The sequence below is a fragment of the Microcaecilia unicolor genome, chromosome 9 (genome assembly GCF_901765095.1).
Source record: "Microcaecilia unicolor chromosome 9, aMicUni1.1, whole genome shotgun sequence".
In the NCBI taxonomy this organism is placed as follows: domain Eukaryota; kingdom Metazoa; phylum Chordata; class Amphibia; order Gymnophiona; family Siphonopidae; genus Microcaecilia; species Microcaecilia unicolor.
In genome coordinates, this window is record NC_044039.1 from 38,640,276 (window position 1) to 38,660,667 (window position 20,392).

General features: G+C 43.5%; 1 protein-coding gene across 3 annotated transcripts in view; it reads left to right on the forward strand.

Moving 5' to 3' along the window:
• The first annotated feature begins 3,933 nt into the window (after positions 1–3,933).
• The window catches only part of MICAL3 (microtubule associated monooxygenase, calponin and LIM domain containing 3), a 441,368-nt gene continuing 424,909 nt past the window's right edge, over positions 3,934–20,392 (forward strand). For all 3 annotated transcript variants that reach the window (XM_030213784.1, XM_030213786.1, XM_030213785.1), the window contains exon 1: positions 3,934–4,013. The gene's annotated coding sequence lies outside the window, so the exon portion shown is untranslated. The remainder of the gene's footprint in view (positions 4,014–20,392) is intronic.

Below are 20,392 nucleotides of genomic sequence, written 5' to 3' on the forward strand. Positions count from 1 at the left end.
CAGCAGGATAATGCTGCCATTATTAGGAAAGGAATGGAAAACAAAAATGAGGACGTTATAATGCCTTTGTATCGTTCCATGGTGCGACCGCACCTCGAATATTGTGTTCAATTCTGGTCACCGCATCTCAAAAAAGATATAATGGAATTAGAAAAGGTGCAGAGAAGGGTGACGAAAATGATAAAGGGGATGGGATGACTTCCCTGTGAGGAAAGCTAAAGCGGCTAGGGCTCTTCAGCTTGGAGAAAAGGCGACTGAGGGGAGATATGATAGAGGTCTATAAAATAATGAGTGGAGTTGAATGGGTAGATGTGAAGTGTCTGTTTACGCTTTCCAAAAATACTAGGACAAGGGGGCATGCGATGAAGCTACAAAGTAGTAAATTTAATATAAATCGGAGAAAGTTTTTCTTCACTCAGCGTATAATTAAACTCTGAAATTCATTGCCAGAGAATGTGGTAAAGGTGGTTAGCTTAGCAGAGTTTAACAAAGGTTTGGATGGCTTCCTAAAGGAAAAGTCCATAGACCATTATTAAATTGGACTTGGGGAAAATCCACTATTTCTGGGATAAGCAGTATAAAATGTTTTGTACTTTTTTGGGATCTTGCTAGGTATTTGTGACCTGGATTGGCCACTGTTGGAAATAGGATGCTGGGCTTGATGGACCTTTGGTCTTTCCCATTATGGCAATACTTATGTACTTATGTAACATACACTTACTTATTCAATATCACAGTTCCTCATGTACAGCCAGAAAACAACATTTTAGGGTGGGCAGTGTCCACAATGAGCTCCTTTTAATGTTGACTAGATAAAAGAGATAAGAGTTTTCAGTTTCGGCACAGTATAAGTCATCACAAGAACAAAATATAAGAAAACCAATGGACTGCATTAGGGGCTTATAGCCCACTTAGTTATGTTTAAACAAAAGCTATCTGCATGAAACAAAGAATTTATTTTTATTGACTTCTAAAACCACTTGTCCCTGAAACATGCTTAAAAACAGAATAATCCATTTGTGTATCTAAAATGTAAACTTCTACATAATTGATGAGGTGAAGATGTGATTCCATGTGCCCCAATGAAAGGAGACTTGAATTTTACTTCCATTTGCTATTCCATCTTTATAACACAAGGGTTCCCAATGTAGATTACAGCAACATTTAAAATGAACCAATCAGGAAACAGGATATCTTTACTGAAATTTGGCTATCTGTATTTGTATAGTAGATGACGGCAAAAAAAGACCTGCACGGTCCATCCAGTCTGCCCAACAAGATAAACTCATATGTGCTACTTTTTGTGTATACCTTACCTTGATTTGTATCTGCCATTTTCAGGGCACAGACCGTAGAAGTCTGCCCAGCACTATCCCCGCCCCCCAACCACCCACCCCGCCTCTGGCACAGACTGTATAAGTCTGCCCAGCACTATCCCCACCTCCCAACCACCAGCCCTGCCTCCCACCACTGGCTAAGCTTCTGGGGATCCCTTCCTTCTGAGCAGGATTCCTTTAAGTTTATCCCACGCATGTTTGAATTCCGTTACCGTTTTCCTCTCCATCACCTCCCCCGGGAGGGCATTCCAAGCATCTACCACTCTCTCCGTCAAAAAATACTTCCTGATATTTTTCTTGAGTCTGCCCCCCTTCAATCTCATTTCATGTCCTCTAGTTCTACCGCCTTCCCATCTCCGGATGCGGATTAATACCTTTCAAATATTTGAACGTCTGTACCATATCACCCCTGTTTCTCCTTTCCTCCAGGGTATACATGTTCAGGTCAACAAGTCTCTCCTCATACGTCTTGCAACGCAAATCCCATACCATTCTCGTAGCTTTTCTTTGCACCGTTTCCATTTTTTTTAACATCCTTTGCAAGATACAGCCTCCATAATTGAACACAATACTCCAGGTGGGGCCTCACCAACGTCTTATACAGGGGTATTAAAACCTCTTTTTCTTCTGCTAGTCACACCTCTCTCTATACAGCCTAGCAATCTTCTAGCTACGGCCACCGCCTTGCCACACTGTTTCGTCGCCTTCAGGTCCTCAGATACTATCACTCCAAGATCCCTCTCCCCGTCCGTACCTATCAGACTCTCACCGCCTAACACATACGTCTCCCGTGGATTTCTACTCCCTAAGTGCATCACTTTGCATTTCTTCGCATTGAATTTTAATTGCCAAACGTTAGACCATTCTTCTAGTTTCCGCAGATCTTTTTTCATGCTTTCCACTCCCTCCGGGATGTCCACTCTGTTGCAAATCTTGGTGTCATCCGCAAAAAGGCAAACTTTACCTTGTAAGCCTTCGGCAATGTCACTCACAAATATATTGAATAGAATCGGCCCCAGCACCATCCCTGAGGCACTCCACTACTCACCTTTCTCTTCTCCGAGTGAACTCCATTTACCACCACTCTCTGGCGTCTGCCCGTCAACTAGTTCCTAATCCAGGTCACCACTTTGGGTCCTATCTTCAGCCCGTCTAGTTTATTCAAGAGCTTCCTGTGTATCAGGGGCGTAGCCAGACACCCAATTTTGGGTGGGCCTGGGCCCAAGATGGGTGGGCAGAAGAACCTCGCCCCATCCCACAGGTGATTTGGTCTCCTTCTCTCGCCTGCATGCCATATGGTCTCTCAAACATCCCCCTCTCCTGCATACCTTTTAAATTGCAGATTTTCACCAGCAGCGAGCAGCAACTAATACACACTGCTCTTGATGGCCCCACAGCCTTCCCTCTGATGCAATTTCCTGTTTCTGCCTAGGCAGAAATACATCAGAGGGAAGGCTGTGGGGCTGGTGCGAGCAGTATGTATGTCACTGCTCACTGCAGGCGAAGATCTCCTATTTACAAGGTATGCAGCAGGGACACTTGTTGGGAGTTTTCGGTTGGTGGGGCTTGGGGATCCTTGCCAGCCACATCATAGGTATGCTGCTACTGGGTGGGCCTGAACCCAAAGTGGGTGGGCCTGGGCCTACCCAAGCCCACCCTTGGCTACGCCACTGCTGTGTATAGAACAGTGTAGAAAAATAAGCACAAAATACAGTCTATAACTGATGTTTCTACCAGCTGCAATAATTGTTTAAGCTGTTTTAGTGATATTCAATTTTTATTTCACCATATTTATACGTTCTGTCGGTTCGTCTGTCCAATTTATATGTACTGTCTTTCGTCTGTCCAATTTAGAGTGTAAGCTCTGTTGAGCAGGGACTGTCTTTTCATGTTAGCGTTGGGTAAGTCTAGTAGCACTATAGAAATGTTTAATAGTAGTAAGAGAAGGAGGAGTGGCCTAGTGGTGAGAGTGGTGGACTTTGGTCTTGAGGAACTGAGTTCGATTCCCGGCACAGGCAGCTCCCTTGTGACTCTGGGCAAGTCACTTAACCCTCCATTGCCCCATGATGTAAGCTGCATTGAGCCTGCCATGAGTGGGAAAGTGCGGGGTACAAATGTAACAAAAAAAAAAAAAAAAAAAGTAGTAGATATGGGAAGCTTTCAAATAAATTAAAAAGCTGTCAAATAAAGAAAAAAATGTCTTCTGCATTTTAAGGCACTGTCTATCCAACTGGATTAGACTTTTTACAGATAGACTACGCATATGCAGTCCGTTATTTCTAATAATCTTTTTGCTATTGTTTTCAATAGCGTTGGCTATTGTTTTGAGTGAACTAAAACGGCTGCAAGCTCCGCCTACTGCCGGCAGGCCCCGCCCACTGGCTTCAGCCCTTACAATGGAATAGATAGGAACACCCCGTCTCCTGTTTTTTTTTCCCAACCTCCTCGATAGCAGCAATATCGCTCGCGAGTACGACTGCAGCTTCTTTCGGCCCTGCCGAAATAAACAAACAAACCAGGAAGTAGCGTCAGAGGGGGCGGGGCCGCAGCAAGGGGAAAGAAGCTGCGTCAGAGGGGGCGGGACACCTGAGAGAAGGCAAGCTGTGGAGCTTGCTGCAGGCAGCTAGCCTTTATGGAATTGTTGTTGCCGGTGTGACCTCAAAGACCTATTTGAAGGTAGGCGAAAGAGGGGGAGGGAGATTGAAAATGAGGGCGAAATGTCGGGGGGGGGAAGGTTGACCGCGGGCGGGGAGGGAAGGGGGAGATATGCTGCACCGGGGGTCCCGGTTCCTTGAATGTGCTTGGTGTGTGCAGGCAGTCAAATGCGTGGGACTTGGTAGTGCTGGTTGCGTTGCTTTCTCCTCTGCTGCCCTTGAGAGAGCCGTAATAATAACACTGTAATTTTTTTCTCAAATGTATTGGTTTAATAAGTGTCTGGGATGGTTTTATGTTAGGAAAGCGGGAGAATGTGACTAGAAGGCCGCTTTTCCTTCGCCTAGAAGATGTAGGTGCTCTTTTTCCAAGCACATAGACTTACAAAGTTGCATAGTCACCTATGTAACTTTGCAAGTCTGTGTGCTTTGAAAATGAGCCGCGTAGTGTTTCTTTTCTTGGATTTACAACCAGTGAAAGAGGTGGAAGGTGGAATCAGAAAGTGATGTATTGCGCAGCTGTGCCTCTTATTCATTATTATTACAGTCTCCGTCCGTATTTGTGGCCTGGTGGGAAGGTAAAGGTTTGTTGAATTTCTTCTCCATTGCAGAGCTTTCTGCGTTCTGTGTCTCAGCCCGAGAAAGTAGAAATACATCATTAGCATAGATCGTATACTGGCAGGGTAATCAGTGCATTTATGAATGTGCTGCAAAATATCATGGCAAATTACTTGCGCAAAATCATTATGCCGTGACTGGTATAAAACTAACTGGCAGAACTAATGTAATCTGAGCTTTATATCCCATCGTGAGATATGGCAACTCTTTCAGCGTAAAAAAAAAATCATTTTTTAACCATTGTGATCACTGTACATTGTTTTGAAAGGCAAACATTTTAAATTTCAGCATGTAATTCATTGGCTTCTAAAATGTGAAATCTCTGCATAAGTGGTCCATCATTTTGAAATATTTGTTACATGCTAATTTAACTCATGCTATATACAAATTGTAGTCGGCTTGTGGAATATTGCTCAGTCCTGCAGAATGGAGGCAGTAATGTTCATCCTACTGTACAGTACACTAGAGTTGACCACAGCAATATTGACAGTACCTGTTGTCTTTTAGGCTTTTACTATAGAGATGGAAGGTAACCATATATGCTATTACCGGATGGAACTGTAAATTATTTTTTAGATCATTGTTTGATATTTTCATTAAACTACCAGCTTATAGCACTGCATTTGCAAACCATAGTTAGCATTCCAGCATAGTTAAATTGCTAGTTGGACCTGTCTGCTGGCATTTGCATTAAATGTGTTCCGCTCCCCTCTTTCTTGTCCTAACATTTGATGTAAAACACTCATTGCTTGTGACGAACTCTGTAGTATTTCATTTTTGAGGAAGCAAAATAGAGTAGGCCCACTTCTATTTGTAATTAAATTTTTGTAGTGCACTTAAATTATACTCAAATTTTGGGTATTATTTTTTTTTCTAAGCCCGAGAGCACTTGCAAAGCGCCTTTACAAAGCAGCACTTCCCATTAGTGGAATACTACTGAGTGTACCTTTTACAAAGGTGCGCTAGCAGTTGTGGTGTGTACTAAAAATAGTCATTCGCTAAACGTTAGAGATGCCCATTATATTCCTATGGGCCTCTCTAGTATGCGCTAAAAACGCTACCGTGCTTTTGTAAAACATCCTCAATGTGAAAAAACCCATTCAATTCTCATGGGCTTTTTCATAATCAGCACATGCTAATTGATAGCGCTGCTTTGTAAAAGGAGCTGTGAGTTTTGTAGTGGGATGATGGAGAGTAGAGTCAATTACCCAAGGTCAGAAGAACGGGCCTGGGGCAAGGCCCCCTGCCACTCCCCCCTCCGTCCGCCACCAGGCCGGGCCCCCTGCATTGAAATCACAGTGCCTCTCACCTCCATGTGAAAGCGCTGCAGGCAGCGGGGCAGCAGATCGCCTCCCTTTGGCCCTCCTTCCCTCCTTGTGTCCTGCCTTCGTGGAAGTTACATCAGACGAGGGCGGGTCACAGGGAGGGAAGGAGGCCCGAAGGGAGGTGATTTGCTGCCCTGCTGCCTGCAGCGCTTTCACACGGAGGTGAGAGGCACTGTGATTTCAATGCAGGAGGCCCGGCCCGGTGGCAGACGGTCGACGACGGAGGGTGGGTGGGACTGCGGCGCTGGGCCCCCCTTGGAGGCCCGGGTAATTTTGTCCCCCCCCCCCCCCTCCCGCGGCCCTACTTAAATACTCTGGTTTTCTCTTTTACAGCTGTTATTTTGGCATGTAAAGCACCTTTGTTTAGGGCTCTATACAACAAACCACATACAAGTATGTGTTCTTGCACCAGAATAGTGTACCTGTGCCTGAGGTAATGGGAGATTGAGTGACTTTCATAGTATATGTAGAAGCAGGTTTTGAACCCAGGTCTTCTGAAGGACCAGTGTTATACAGAACAAAAATTTGGGAAGGAGTCCAAATTCTGTCAGCTGACTGTATTTTAGCCAACTATGATACGAGAGTCCAGGATATTTACTCTGGCCGTTCCCCCTAATGTTGGCCCTGGTCTTCAGGGTCATATTAGTCTGACCACTAGGGTAGTGATTCCCAAATCTGGTCCTGAAGACTCCCCAGCCAGTCAGGTTTTTGGGATATCCACAATGAATATTCATGAGATAGATTTGCATGCAGTGGAGGCAGTGCATGCAAATCTCTCCAGGACCTGGTTTGGGAATCACTGCACTAGGGCCTTAAATGGCTGACTGGTGGAGCTCTGAAATGGTGGTTGAAATTTTAATGCAACATGAGTCTGTATTCTGTGGAACGTGCTCCTGTGCATAGATTTCAGAATGCATACAACAGACCTGTTTATGTATATACTAGTAAAAAAGGCCCGTTTCCGAAACCAATGAAACGGGTGCTAGCATGTGGCTTTTTTTTGTGTGTGTGTATGTGTCACAGAGTTTTTGTGTGTGTGTGTGTGTGTGTGTGAGGGTGGGTTGTGTGTCTTTTTTTTTTTTTTTTTTTTTTTTGTTTTTTGGGTGGGGGGTTGGGGGATGTGCTGTGCTGGCAAAGTGGGATGGATTGGTGTGTGGCTTTGAGGGTGTGTTTCTGTTGTATTGTGTGTGTGTGGTTTTGTCTGTCAAGGAGGTTTGTGGAGGGGTGTCTTTCTGTTGGTGAAATGTAAATGTGGTTGTAGGGGGGTCAGCCTTTGCTGAGTGGTGGATTGTTTTTTCCTGTTTTTTTTTTTTGTGTTGTGCTGAGGCAGCAGTGTTGTTTTAGATGGGCGGAAGGTAGAGGAGCACGTTCTTGGTCTGTCGGTATTTTTTGGTCGTTTCAGGGCTGCTGTAGGGGAACGCTGGAAGTGAAATGTGCTGTGGGAAGCAGCGCCGCCTTTTTCCGTTGGGCTGAGGTTCTGGGCATCCTGGAGGTGGGAGATGGCTTGCCTGAGGACGCGGATGGTTGTTTTAAGTTGGCGGAAGGGAGAGGAGCACGGTCTTGGGCCGTCGGGGGGTGATCCGGTATGTTCTGTCCATTTCAGGCCTGCTGCAGGGGAATGCTGGAACATTTATGCGCTGCGGGAAGCAGCGCCGTCTTTTTCCAGGTGCTTGGGGAATCCCCGAGGTGGGAGATGGCTTGCCTGAGGCTGGGGATGGTTGGGCACGTCCTTGGCTGCTTTAGCAAAAGGGGAAGAGGAAGGGGGTAGGGAGTTACTTGCAGCCGTGTGAGAAACCGGGTATTTGTTTGTTTTGTATTATTAGTTTGCATTTCTGTTGTAGAAAGAGTGGATGCCTTTCGAATGATGGAGGTGGTGTGTCGGTGTGCGGTTGTTTCGTTAGTTTTGCAGCCAGTCTCCAGTGATTCCTAGGCAGGGAAGGAGTAGGGAAATTTGCTGCTGGATGGGTCGTGGGTAATCCTTCCAGCTGGGCTACAGCTTGTCCTGTTCGCCCACGTCCCAGATGGTGAGGGGCACACTGTTCTCCGGCTCCACCGACTCGACGTCTAGCGAACCCAAATATAGTCTGTGCTATAGGCCCTCCGGAACTCTTCATTACCGGCATTAGGCATTGAAAATTTCTTTCCCCCCCCCCCTTCCGGTCTATTTTTGCACATACCCACAACAGGAATATTCTTCTCTCGTTCAAGCGGTGGTTCTGTGCTCTCCGTGCTGCACAGATAATGAGCCATTCTGCTGGTGAATGCTCCTCCCTTATTGCCACGTAGTTTCCTCTGATAGGTCCGTCTTACGTTGCCTAGTGTTGCCTGGGAACGGTTTTGTGATGGTCCTTTGTGTTTCAGAACATTGAGTGTGTTTTTTCTGATTGGTCCATCATGCGAGGGCGGGGCTGAGAGACATGATTAGCGTTGTGGCTTCACCACCATGAATCCATGAACCCTTCAGGGAGTGACTGAGTGACTTCAGAACGTTGAGGGTGAGTTTTATTATAGTAGATATATATTTGACATTTATACCCCACATTTTCCCATACAGTTTCGAGTTCAATGTAACTAACGAGCTAAAAAGTCATTATAAAGTATGAAACAGAATACATAAACCCACAAGTTTCAATAAGGAAAGAATTGCAAATGTATAAAAAAATTCAGTAATAAAGCATAATGGGGAGAATATAGGGGGAGATTAGCACCAGGATCAATTTTTGAGCAGTTTGCAGTTTACTTAAGATACATTCTTTACACCCTGCATAGATGGAATTTACAATAATCAAATTGGGTCAAAACAAGAGATTGGACAAGTAATATGAAAATATCAATTGAAAAAAAAAAAAAGGCCTAATGTGCTTCAGCTTCCTAAGTAATTTAAAAGATTTAGTAACCACTGAGGTTATCTGAGATTCAAAGGTTAAGTTCTGATTAACAACAACCCCTAAAATATTTAGAGTGGACTCCAAAGGTTAAGAAAGACGGTCAATGCTAAAATTGCTGCAGGGATCATGGTCAAACAAATTGATTATTACCAAAAACGTAGTCTTTTCCTGATTTAATTTTAGCCTGAATTCAGAGATCCAGGATTCTGTTAAATCAAGGCCAGTTTTAATCCTATATAGAATTCCTTGGATGTCCCCTCGAAAAGGGATGTAAATAGTGACATCATCCATATAGATAATTGACTCAAGTATATGTGTGTATATGTATATATAATATATAAAATTGGTGCCTTCTTTTCTATCTGATATTGACATTCTTTTCCTGCTCAGTTTTTATTTAGAATTGTAAACTACCTAGATCTGTTAGTCAATATTGGTGGTATAACAATTTCAACAAACATGTCTGAAAGGAAGACTCTAATATCGCTTTAATCAACTTGAACGTCTTTATTGCAGCTTAAGAGAGAATTTTGTGGGCTGAATATTTTCGAATCAGTGTGTTTTAGGACTTTTGCAGAATTTGGCCCTAACAAAATGATGGAGAACCTTCAGTCATTGAAATATAGGTAGCATTTTTATTGAGATGAGGAGATTTTTAATTAACAGGGTGGGACAGGTGGTGAAGAACTGGTTGAAATATTTTGCAGGATAGTTGATAGTCCTCTTGAGCTATTCAGTTTTCCTAGCTACCTCTTCTTTGCTATTTTACTCTTTCTAGTTCTCTCCTGTACTTTAAACCCAAGTTTCTTCCTCATTCATTTGTTATATTGCTTTGTTTTTAAAATGGCACAAAGCACAATAAATAGGTGATTTTTCATCTTAATATGTAACACTTTTAAAATTCATTCACTTCTAATTCGGTAAATGGTGTTATGTTCCTATATTGAGTATCACAGTGCATATTTATTATCATAATTAAGATGTAATGCTGAAGAACATGCACTATTTCCTGCAGGATCTTTTTATGCAGTGGGTCTTGCAGTAAATACTAAGCTTTAACAGTTTTAGTGTGCACTGTTAGTGAATGACCTCTTTGGTAATCTGTAACCATGTATTGTAGAAGTGCCTTTAGGTTAAGGTGCTATTTGTGACTTCTTAGCCAAAGGGCAATGTTGCAACTTTTATTTTGCTTGCTACTCATCAGCCTTCCTGTCAAAACATGTCATGGATGTTTGTGCTTGCACAGTTTAGCCCTCTGCCCATTGTGATAACAGTTTGTTCCTCATGGTCAGCAGCAGATGAATCCAAAACTTATTAGAGATAGAGAGCAGTGAGCTGCACTGTCTTATAGGATGGAATGCGCCTTGATCGGTCAGTATTCTCTGCCTCCAACAGGGGATGGACTGTCTCTCACAAGCTCCTGGTCGCATCTGATGGTGACACCTGTTCTGGGTCTCTCAATTCAGTGGAGCTTTGGGGTGCAAGGCTGAGTGTTGTCGGCTTTAGGGGGTACAGCTGGTGATACTTCCCCCCATAGGCGGTCGGTGGCCCAACTGTTTGGGGAGGCTAAAGGGGGCGGGGTTAGGGGTGGGGCCAGAGGCGGGGCTTACATCCATAATTGTCTGACAACAGAAAAAAATAAGTAAAAATAAGTCACAATACCTTTTATTAAATTTAGATATTAAATAAGTATCATATGTCAAAGAATAAAGTGGTTGCTCAAAGCATGTACTAATCACAATTGCTCAACTGCAAAACACTATGCACAAATTTGTGCAAAAACACACTCATAAACCTTACTGTACCATAACACTGGGCAGACCCTAATAAACCAATATACCACCCATACGGAAAATGCAGACCGTCAACAATATGAAACAAGGGATCATAATATCACAATTCTCATGTAGAGCCACAAAACACCCTTTTAGGGTGGAAAGTGTTCACAATGAGCTCCTTTTATGAACGACTATATGTAGATCCTTCAAGAGGTAGTGTGTCATGATTTAGGCTCTAAAACCCTTTCTGATGATTTGGTGCCATCTCAGTAAGGCCAATACACAATCTCTCCACTGCAAAACACTATACACAAACTTGTGCAAAAGCACACTCATATTGCCTTACCAAACCATAACAGTACTAATTCCAAGGACAGGACGAGCTAAACCTTATGCGTGGAAAGGCAGCATTGTAATTACACGGGGCTCTAAAACTCCAGTGCACAACCTAGTGAAACAAAAAAAAAAAAAACCCCAAAAAGGGCTGAAAATACTACACGCTAGCAGAATACTGCACCTTGATCACACATGAAAAACACATGACACAACAGATATGAAGGCAAAATACTGAACTGGAAAGTTACCTCAAGAAGTCAGAATCAGAATGCAGCAATACTAGAAAAATTGAAATTTACATGCAAAACATCACAGATGCACATTTCCAAAAGCTGACATATTCCAGTTAATAAATTCTGAATAAAATACTTTTTTCTACCTTTGCTGTCTGATCATTTAGTTTTTCTATTCGCTTTGGTCCCAGTGCTTCTGTTTTATGCAGTCTTCTTTCCATTTGATATTTTTTCTCTCACCATGTCCACCATCCTCCTGTGTCCGACCTTATGCGTCCTGTCTACCATCTGTAGCCCTGTCCCTATCCTTCAGTATCCCGATCCAGCTCTTAAATTCAACAGTTTCCCCTCCATCCATATCCAGCATTTCTCCTCACTCCCCTCCATCCATGTGCATATACTTCCCTCCCCTCCATCCATGTCCAGCACATTCCCTCTTTCTCTCCTACCATGCCATCCAGTGTTATCCCTCTTTCTCTCTCCATCCTTCCACCCATTATCCTCTCCCAATCCTTCCGTCCATTGTCTTCCTCTATCTTCCCTTCCTTCTAGACAGTTCTCTCTTGACCCTTTTCCATTCAGCATGTCCTCTCTCACCCCATCCTTCCAGTGTCTTTCCTCTTTCCCTCCCTACCAGTTTCTTCCCTCCTTCCAGCATTTTTCCTCTTTCTCCCTCCTTTCATCCAGCCAGCATTTCTTAGTCTGACAGCTAGGGTGTCCCCCAGTTTCTCCCCAGCAGCTTCTCTCTCTCTCCTGCCCATGGCCCCTCTTTCTCTCCCCATCTCTTTCTGGCTCTCCCCTGCTCTTTTCCATGTCCCCTCTTTCTCTCCCTATTGCTCTCTGGCTCTCCACTGCGCTGGCCATGTCCCCTGGCTCTCCCCTGCTCTCCTTCTCTCTTCTCCTACCGTTTCCAGCCAGTGGCCACGTTATCTTCTCTCCCTCCGGCCCGGGCCTCTTTAGCTGACAGAAGAAGAAAAAGAAACGCTGCTGCAGCCCCGCGCTTCTTTTTCTTCTTATGCTGGCTCCGAGAGAAGTGGCGGCAGCGGATCAGCTGCGTAGATGTCGTTCCTGGCTGCTGCTGCGCTGCTCAATAGAAACGGCGGCAGCAGAAGATTTCTTCAGGAGTCTCGGCAGGGCTGCGGGGAAGGTCAGAGCTGGGCTGGGGAGGCTTAGCCTCCCCAAGCCTCTTATATGGGGTGCCTATGCTTCCCCCACACTTCTCCCCTCTCCAGCCCTTCATCCTTTCTCCTTCCTGAATGAAAAAAAAAATTGGGCATTAATGCTTTAAAGCCCAGAGTCTTGACTGCAAGAGAAATACTGGTTTGGACCAGTATAAAGGGCTTGGTACAGGAGAAGGGTGTGAGTGTACTTACAGCAGCACTGAGTTTGACAGGCAGGTCTCCTGAGGGCTGGCTCTCCTGGGGTGAGTGCATCTTTACATTTTATTTCAACTTTGGTTCAGTCGCAGTTTTATTTTTGTTTCTTTGGAACGGCTGCCGAAGTTGATAAAAGGTGCTCCCGCTGGGAGAAGCGGAGAGCATCATCAGGGCAGTGTCTGTGTGACTGTACAGGCTCTCCTCTGGCAAAGGGGACCAGGTTCAGGGAGGCCTCGTTAGTTTCCCATGTGGGAGAGACATGGGCTTATTCTCCTCATGGGATTGAAAGTGATCTGGCAAACATTTTACAGCTGCGCGATTTTCGGGCGCAGCGCTGCCGACTGCTTCGGAGGGTCTTACAGATGTCAGCTGCTCCAGGGGTTTCTCCAGAGGTGAGGGTGTTCTGACCTTTTTCCCCTCAAGTTCTTTCTACTGCTCCATAATGCCTATATATTGAAGTCCGATAGGGGAACTGATGGTTTCTTTTTAGCTCAGCTTTTGGAGATTTCTGGCTTGCTTCCTGCCTCGGTCTCCCCTGATGGACCCTTCCCCAAAGAGGAGACATTTGCACTCCAGAAGTAAGGTGTATTGCTCCCCTGTCTCCCTCTCAATGTGAGGGAGTCATGTCAGGGCAGTCCCTTTCTGCACAGATGCAGGAGGAATTGAGGAGGGGGAGCTGTTTACAGAGGAATCTGTTGATTCCACTCCGATGTGGGCGTTTCATAAGGAAGAGTTAACGTTCTTTTATACTTAAAGTTCTCCAGGTTCTTAATATTGCTTCTTCTGCTAATCCTAGGCGAGCAGTAGGAGATCGCCTAAGTCGTTTCCAGTGCATGAGGCTATGCAGCAAATTATCACTGCTCAGTGGGTCACCCCGGATGCTACCCTTTGGGTGGCGAAGGCTATGTTGTGTCTTTTCCCATTTCCACACCTGAGGTGGAAAAGCTACGTTTGCCTAAAGTGAATTCGTTGGTGGCAGCAGTCGCCAAAAAAGATTACGTTGCCTGTGGTGAGTTAAGATTTTACTTATATTTCCAGAGTGAGTTAAATGCTGTTCCTAGGCTGGGAGCCAGCGAACAGCATCAAGGCAGTGCACCATGTTTGTTAGGTCCTCTGAAATGGCCTATTTAGTGTTCTCATATTTTTATATACCTTTTTGTTTAGAGAGCTTTGAGTCCCCTCAGTTACTTGACAGAAGGCAGTTACTAAAAAAAAAAAAAAAAACGCCCTGAAAGTTTTCCTCACTTAATTTGTGGAACTTTTTTTGTTGACTCACCAGGGAAATGAGCTGACACAGGGCTATGCTTCTGTTCTGGGCCAGAGGGAGCAGGGAACCGGCGGAGCCGACAGCCGTGTGGCTGCTCCCAGCACCCCAGGAGGTAAGAACAGTGCACCTGGAGGGAGGTGTTTTGAGGTGCTGCACATGGGGGGAGGGGTGCACAGCGGCGATCCGCCTTGGGTGGCAGCCGACCAAGGAACACCACTGCTGTTTAGTGCGTTTATTTGTGACTTCTGAGGCAGGTGGCTGCAACTGCCAAAACACAGCCCCGTGTCTGGTCATTTACCTGGTGCTTCACTAAAGAATTCTGTACTACCTGATTCCCGCAATAATTAAAAAAAAAGTAAGTCTTAATTTAGAGCTTTGAGTCTGAAGTAGCTTTATCACACTTAAAACTAAACTGAGGAACCAGATTGATAACATCCAATTGCACAATAATAAGTACATAAATATTTTCATATTGGGACAGACCAAAGGTCCATCAAGCCCAGCATCTTGTTTCCAACAGTGGCCAATCCAGGTTACAAGTACCTGGCAAGATTCCAAAACAGTATAGTACATTTTATGCTGCTTATCCTAGAAATAAGCACTGGATTTTCCCCAAGTCCATTTTAATAATGGCTTATAGACTTTTCTTTTAGGAAGCTATCCAGAACTTTTTAAAAACCCGCTAAGCTAACTGCTTTTACTACATTCTCTGGCAATAAATTCGAGTTTAATTACATGTTGAGTGAAAAAATATTTTCTCAGATTAGTTTTAAATTTACTATTTTGTAGCTTCATTGCATACCCCCTAGTCCTACTATTTTTGGAAAGAGTAAACAAGCTATTCATGTCTACTCCACTCATTATTTTATAGACCTCTATCATATCTCCCCTCAGCCATCTCTTCTCCAAGCTGAAGAGCCCTAGCTGCTTTAGCCTTTCCTCATAGGGTAGTCGTACCATCCCCTTTATCATTTTTGTCGGCCTTCTCTGTACCTTTTCTGATTCCACTATATTTTTTTGATATGCGGTGACCAGAATTGCACACAATGTTCGAGATGCGGTCGCACCATGGAGCAATACAAAGGCATTATAATATCTTCATTTTTGTTTTCCATTCCTTTCCTAATAATACCTAACATTCTATTTGCTTTCTTAGCTGCCGCTGCACACTGAGTAGAGGTTTTCAACATGTCATCAACAATAACACTTAGATCCCTTTCCTGATTTGTGACTCCTTATGTGGAATCTTGCATTATGTCATCCTCTACTCCTTTCTCATACCTGCTGGATTTCCATAGAAGGAGTTTCCCGTTCCTGCTTTGCACCCACTTTCTTTTTGTTACCAGAACTCTATCTATATTGGCAGTACAGGCATTCCATTTTTCAGCATCTTTACAAAGCAGTTTAGTATAGTCAAGCTTAGTGGTATTGGCTCTATGTTTCTGTGAGAAGTTTTGTATCTTGATTTTTTTTTTTTACGAGGCTAGTGCCCATTTCTCTCCTGACCTCCATGGTAACTATGGAAGAGTGGGAGCATGTTGCCATGCTGGGATTTTCTCCAGGTGCAGTGTTTACAATGCTTTGAGGAGCAGAATAGTTTAGTTTATTCTGGAAGGTGGCTGACTTTCAACCTGAATGTCACAGGTTCAAGGCTGGTTTGTGCATAATATTAAAAGCTGTGGAACTCAACTCTGTTTCAGATGTGGCATATTTTACTTCACTCTCCCATAATGCTTGCCTAAACTACTACTTATCATTTCTAAAGCGCTACTAGACGTACGCAGCGCTGTACACTTGAACATGAAGAGAAAGTCCCTGCTTGACAGAGCTTACAATCTAATTAGGACAAATAGAAAGGACAAACGAGATAGGGGAATATTAAACGGAGGATGATAAAATAAGGGTTCTGAACAAGTGAGTAAGGGTTAAGAGTTAAAAGCAGCCTCAAAAAGGTGGGCTTTTAGCTTAGATTTGAAGATGGCCAGAGATGGAGCTTGACGTACCGGCTCAGGAAGTTTATTCCAGGCATATGGTGCAGCAAGATAAAAGGAACAGAGTCTGGAGTTAGCAGTGGAGGATTAGATTAGCAGTGGAGGGTGCAGATTAGAGAAATTTACCCAGTGAACTGGGGCAGCTAGCACTACGGTACAGTACTAAAGGTTAGCTGTATTGGTTTTCCACAGCAGCTCTGCTCTCTGGTATTGCACATTTGATACTGGCCAAAACTCTTGCATATCGGTTCCAGCCACCACTGTATCAGCAGCACCACTAGTTGTATGTTGTAGTGTCTCTAATTGCTTCTTTTGCACTTTTGCACCTTTTCATTGTATTGAACAGCTAGCAACATTACAGAACTACTTCAATGTAGAATAGCTTAATGCTTAAAGCAACCAGCTGAGAGTGAGCACAGAGATCCAGAGGTTGTTGGTTCAAGTCCCACTGCAGCTTGACATCAGTAGTGCACAATGGTACAAACAGCCATATTATGCTGCACCATCTAGCTCTGTCCCTCAGTCACACTGGTTAGCTCCAATGCGCAACCATGCCAGCCAGTTCTTGACAATCTCAGCAAGAATATAGCTCTGGCTTAGGCACTGGACAGCTGATGTTGCTTCTAAGTCACATTTAGCAAGCTACCTTTTAGAGGTGAAATTTTGTTTAGAGAAGGTCTAGAGAAGTTGGTAAAGACCTAGGAAACTCCAAGTCTCGGAGATTGCCAGAGGACAAGCCTAAAGATTCTTTTAAATCCTCTCAGCCTTGTCTTAGGTTTTGTGAGACCAAGTGCTACAGACCAGGCAAATCTAACTTTCAGGTTCCCACTTCAACAAAAATGAGCCGCATTTCATGCTGACGGAAAAACACTGCGTCAAACTCCAGGTCTATCAATGCCTCCCGCACATCCCAATGATGGGGTCTCGATTCATTCCTCGGGTTTCATAATAGCAGGACACCTCTCCAGGTTCCATGAGGAGTGGACCCAAATTGCCTCTGATCAATGTGTCTTGGAAATATTAAAGCAGGGTTATAAACTGGAGTTCTCCCATTCCATTGCAGATTGTTTCTTGGAATCTTCATGCAAGCTCCAGCCCAAATGTCGAGCAGTTCAATCCCACCTTGCAAGCACTTCTTCATTTAGGCACAGTAGAGACTGTCCCCAGTTGCGATTAGGGAATGGGAAGTTATTCCATTTACTTTGTAGTCCCAAAGAAAGGGGATAATTTCTACATGGCTTTGGACTTCAAGAGAGTCAACAGTGTTAAAGGTTCAACATTTCACAATGGGAACATTGCAGTCTGTAATAGTTTCCGTTCAGCAGGGAGAGTTTCTAACCTCCCTGGATCTCAAGGAAGCATATTTTCATGTTCCTATTTCCCCTCCCCACAGATTTCTGTGATTTGCAATCCTTGGAGAACATTATCAGTTTAACTATGCCATTCAGCCTTTCCACATCACCAAAGACATTTTTTCAAAGTCATGGTAGTAGTGGCTTACTTCCTCCGCAAGGATGGTTTGTAGGTTCATCCTTACCTCGCAACTTGCTGATTTACAACTGTTTTTATCAAGAGACTGCAAATTTCATCCAAGATAGCTACTCTTCAATCCTTAGGATTGGTATTCAATTTCACCAAGAGTCAGTTGTTTCCAACACAAATCTTGAAGTATCTGGGAATGATATTCAACATAGGCTTAGGGAAGGCATTTCTTCCTGTTTCTCATCAGCAAAAGATTTACACCCTACCAGGTCTTGGGGTTTGGGGATTTGTATAAGTTCTGGGTGCAATGTCCTCTATCTTGGACTTGGGCCAAATTCCACAGACTACTTCAGCGGTCCTTTCTCAGCTGTTTGTTTCCAAGCCAAACTCAGCCTCAACTGGTGGATTCAGCACAGCCTTCCTCTGACAGTTCAGAAGTGCTTTCTCTGTCTCTGCAGGCAGTTATCTGCAGCTCATATGCTGGGTGCAATAGATTTTGGATTCCTTCCTGGAGTCCAACAATTAGCCTCCTGCTGAATTTCCGCATGTGGAGATGAAGCTGGCATATTTGACAGATTCCTGGTATGACTTGATTTGGGTGTCAGCCAAACAGATGTCTTTGGTGGTCACAGCCTGTCGTTTGCTGTGATTGCGCCACTGGGCGGCAGATACAGCTTCAAACAGCGGCTGGATAAGCTCTATTTAGGGCAAGCTGCTGTTTGGTGAGATCTTAGTGAAGTTGAATCTGAGTGACTCAATTTTGGCCGGCCTCTGACTCCAGCTTCAAAATAAAAACTTACATTATGTTATCATTGTCCTGTTTTTTTTCCTCCAATTCCTAGTTTTATTGATAAATTGATGATTACTGTGCTGTGTATGAACAATGAATAGTGAGTGAGGGCAGCAGGTGCTTGATGTGTGGAAGTCAGTTTCAACTTTCACATACTGTAATATTTTCAAATGTGTGGTGCTTTTTTGACAGTAAGGGAGCCTCTATCTGCTTTCAGATATGTGCAGTGATAGTTACAGGGTAAAAACAGTCATCAGGTTTACTTAATGATGAGCTGTAACAAACAGTAATCAGTTTGGGTGTGTGTTTGTGTGAGGGGAGTAGAACAGAAAGTAAGGCAGGTTTGACTTCAACTCATTCAGGGAAATGAAGGGCAGATTATCATAAACATGAAATAATTTTCCTCTTGAGAGAATGTTGTGTTTGTTTGATTTTGAGCAGTTGCTCTCATGGAAGTGAGTAATTGAAATCCTGGCCAGAAAAGGGTGCAGTACAGGCAGTTGCTATTTAAACTTCTCCATAAAAATTCTTTAGATTAGTGAGAGACAGATATAGTAACTCCATGCTATGCCAAAATCCCCACAGCAAGTGAACTTCAATCCTGATTTAAAAAAAAAATCATACATATGAAAGTTTCCTTATGAGAATTTTTCCAGTGTGTGATACCTTTCCCTTGTAACACTGAAACTAAGGTTTTTTTTTTTTTTTTTAACAGGTCATTAGCACTAAAAAAACTGACATGTGACCTGTCACTGACTCACTTGTCCGTATTGAAATAGAGTTCTAATGTATGGAAATTTCAGATATGAATAACTGGGAAATGGTGACACAACCCGCCATTGAAGGGGTGATGCCAGATCTAGTGCTTATAAATGGAGAAAGCATGTCTGATGTGTGGGTGGGTGCTCCACTTGGGCAGTAGTGATCGTCACACAACATGGTTTGATATAACAGCTAAAATGGAGTGCAGACACACAAAACTAAAAGGACTGGATTTCAAACATGCTGATTTTTAATAAAATGGGGGGGAGTATCTGAATAAGGAGCTGGGTAAACATAGAAGTGGAAGGACTGAGGTCAATGCTGAAGGGAGCTATAAATATGGCAACAGATCTTTGTGTAAGGTATTTAAACAAAAGCAAGAGAAAAAGGAAACCGATAATGGTTCTCCAAACAAGTGGCTGAAAAATAAAGGCAAAAGAGGTGGTGGTCAAGAAATACAGAATGCAAAACGATGACCACAGAAAAGATTATAAGATGAAACTAAAAGAAGCAAGAGAGAAATATGGCTACCAAAAGTACAGTTGGAAGAAAAAATGGCTAGAGATATAAAGATTCAACAAGACTTTTTTTTTCCCAAGTATGTTGAGGAAAAGAAGGCTAAAAATGGAATTGTGTGACAAAGTTTGATGCTTTCTATGTGGATAGTGATGAAGAAAAAACGGGATGTGCTAAACAAAATTTCTGTTTTGTGTTCAAAGAAGAAAATCCTGGAGAAGGTCCACAATTGGCTGGCAAGGGTATATATGACAAGGGAGTAAATTATTGCACTGTTCACAGAAGAAATTATGAAGTACTTGAAAAACTGGAAATGGACCAAGCCATGGAGCCAGATGGGATGCATCCCAGGATATTGAGGGAGCTCAGAGATCCTGACAGGTGCTCTTCAAGATTTCTTTAATAGATTCTTGAAGATGGGAGAGGTTCCAGGGGGTTTGAGAAGAGCAGATATGATCTTTTTTTTTTTTTTTTTAACTAAAATGGGGGCAGAGACGTGGGAAACTACAGGCCAGTAAGCCTCATTTCAATGGTTGGAAAATAATAAGAGATGCTGCTAAAGGAAAGGATAGTGAGCTTCCTAGAATCCAACAGGGTGCAAAATCTGAGACTACCTGGTTTTACCAAAGAAAAATTGTGCCAACCAAATCTGATTCATTTCTTTGACTGGGTAACCAGGGAATTAAATTGAGGACACGTGCTGAATGTAGTCTGCTTGGATTTCAGCAGAGCCTTTGATACAGTTCCCCATAGGAGGCTTATGAATAAGCAGAGTGGGTTGAAACTAGAACCCAAAGGGTGAAATGAACTGAAAACAGGTTGTCTGACAGGCAGCAGAGGGTAGTGGTAAATGGAATTCTCTTGGAGGAAAGCAAGGTTCAAGGAGTGTTAGATGCATCCAGACTGAATTTGAGACCCATGTAGATGGACTTCACAGTAGGGAATGACACGGGGACAAAATTTGTCTCCGCCCCCCGTGGGCTCTGTCCTCATCTGCAGAAGCCTTGACCGCTTATGATTTTATATTTAAATCTTTTTATTA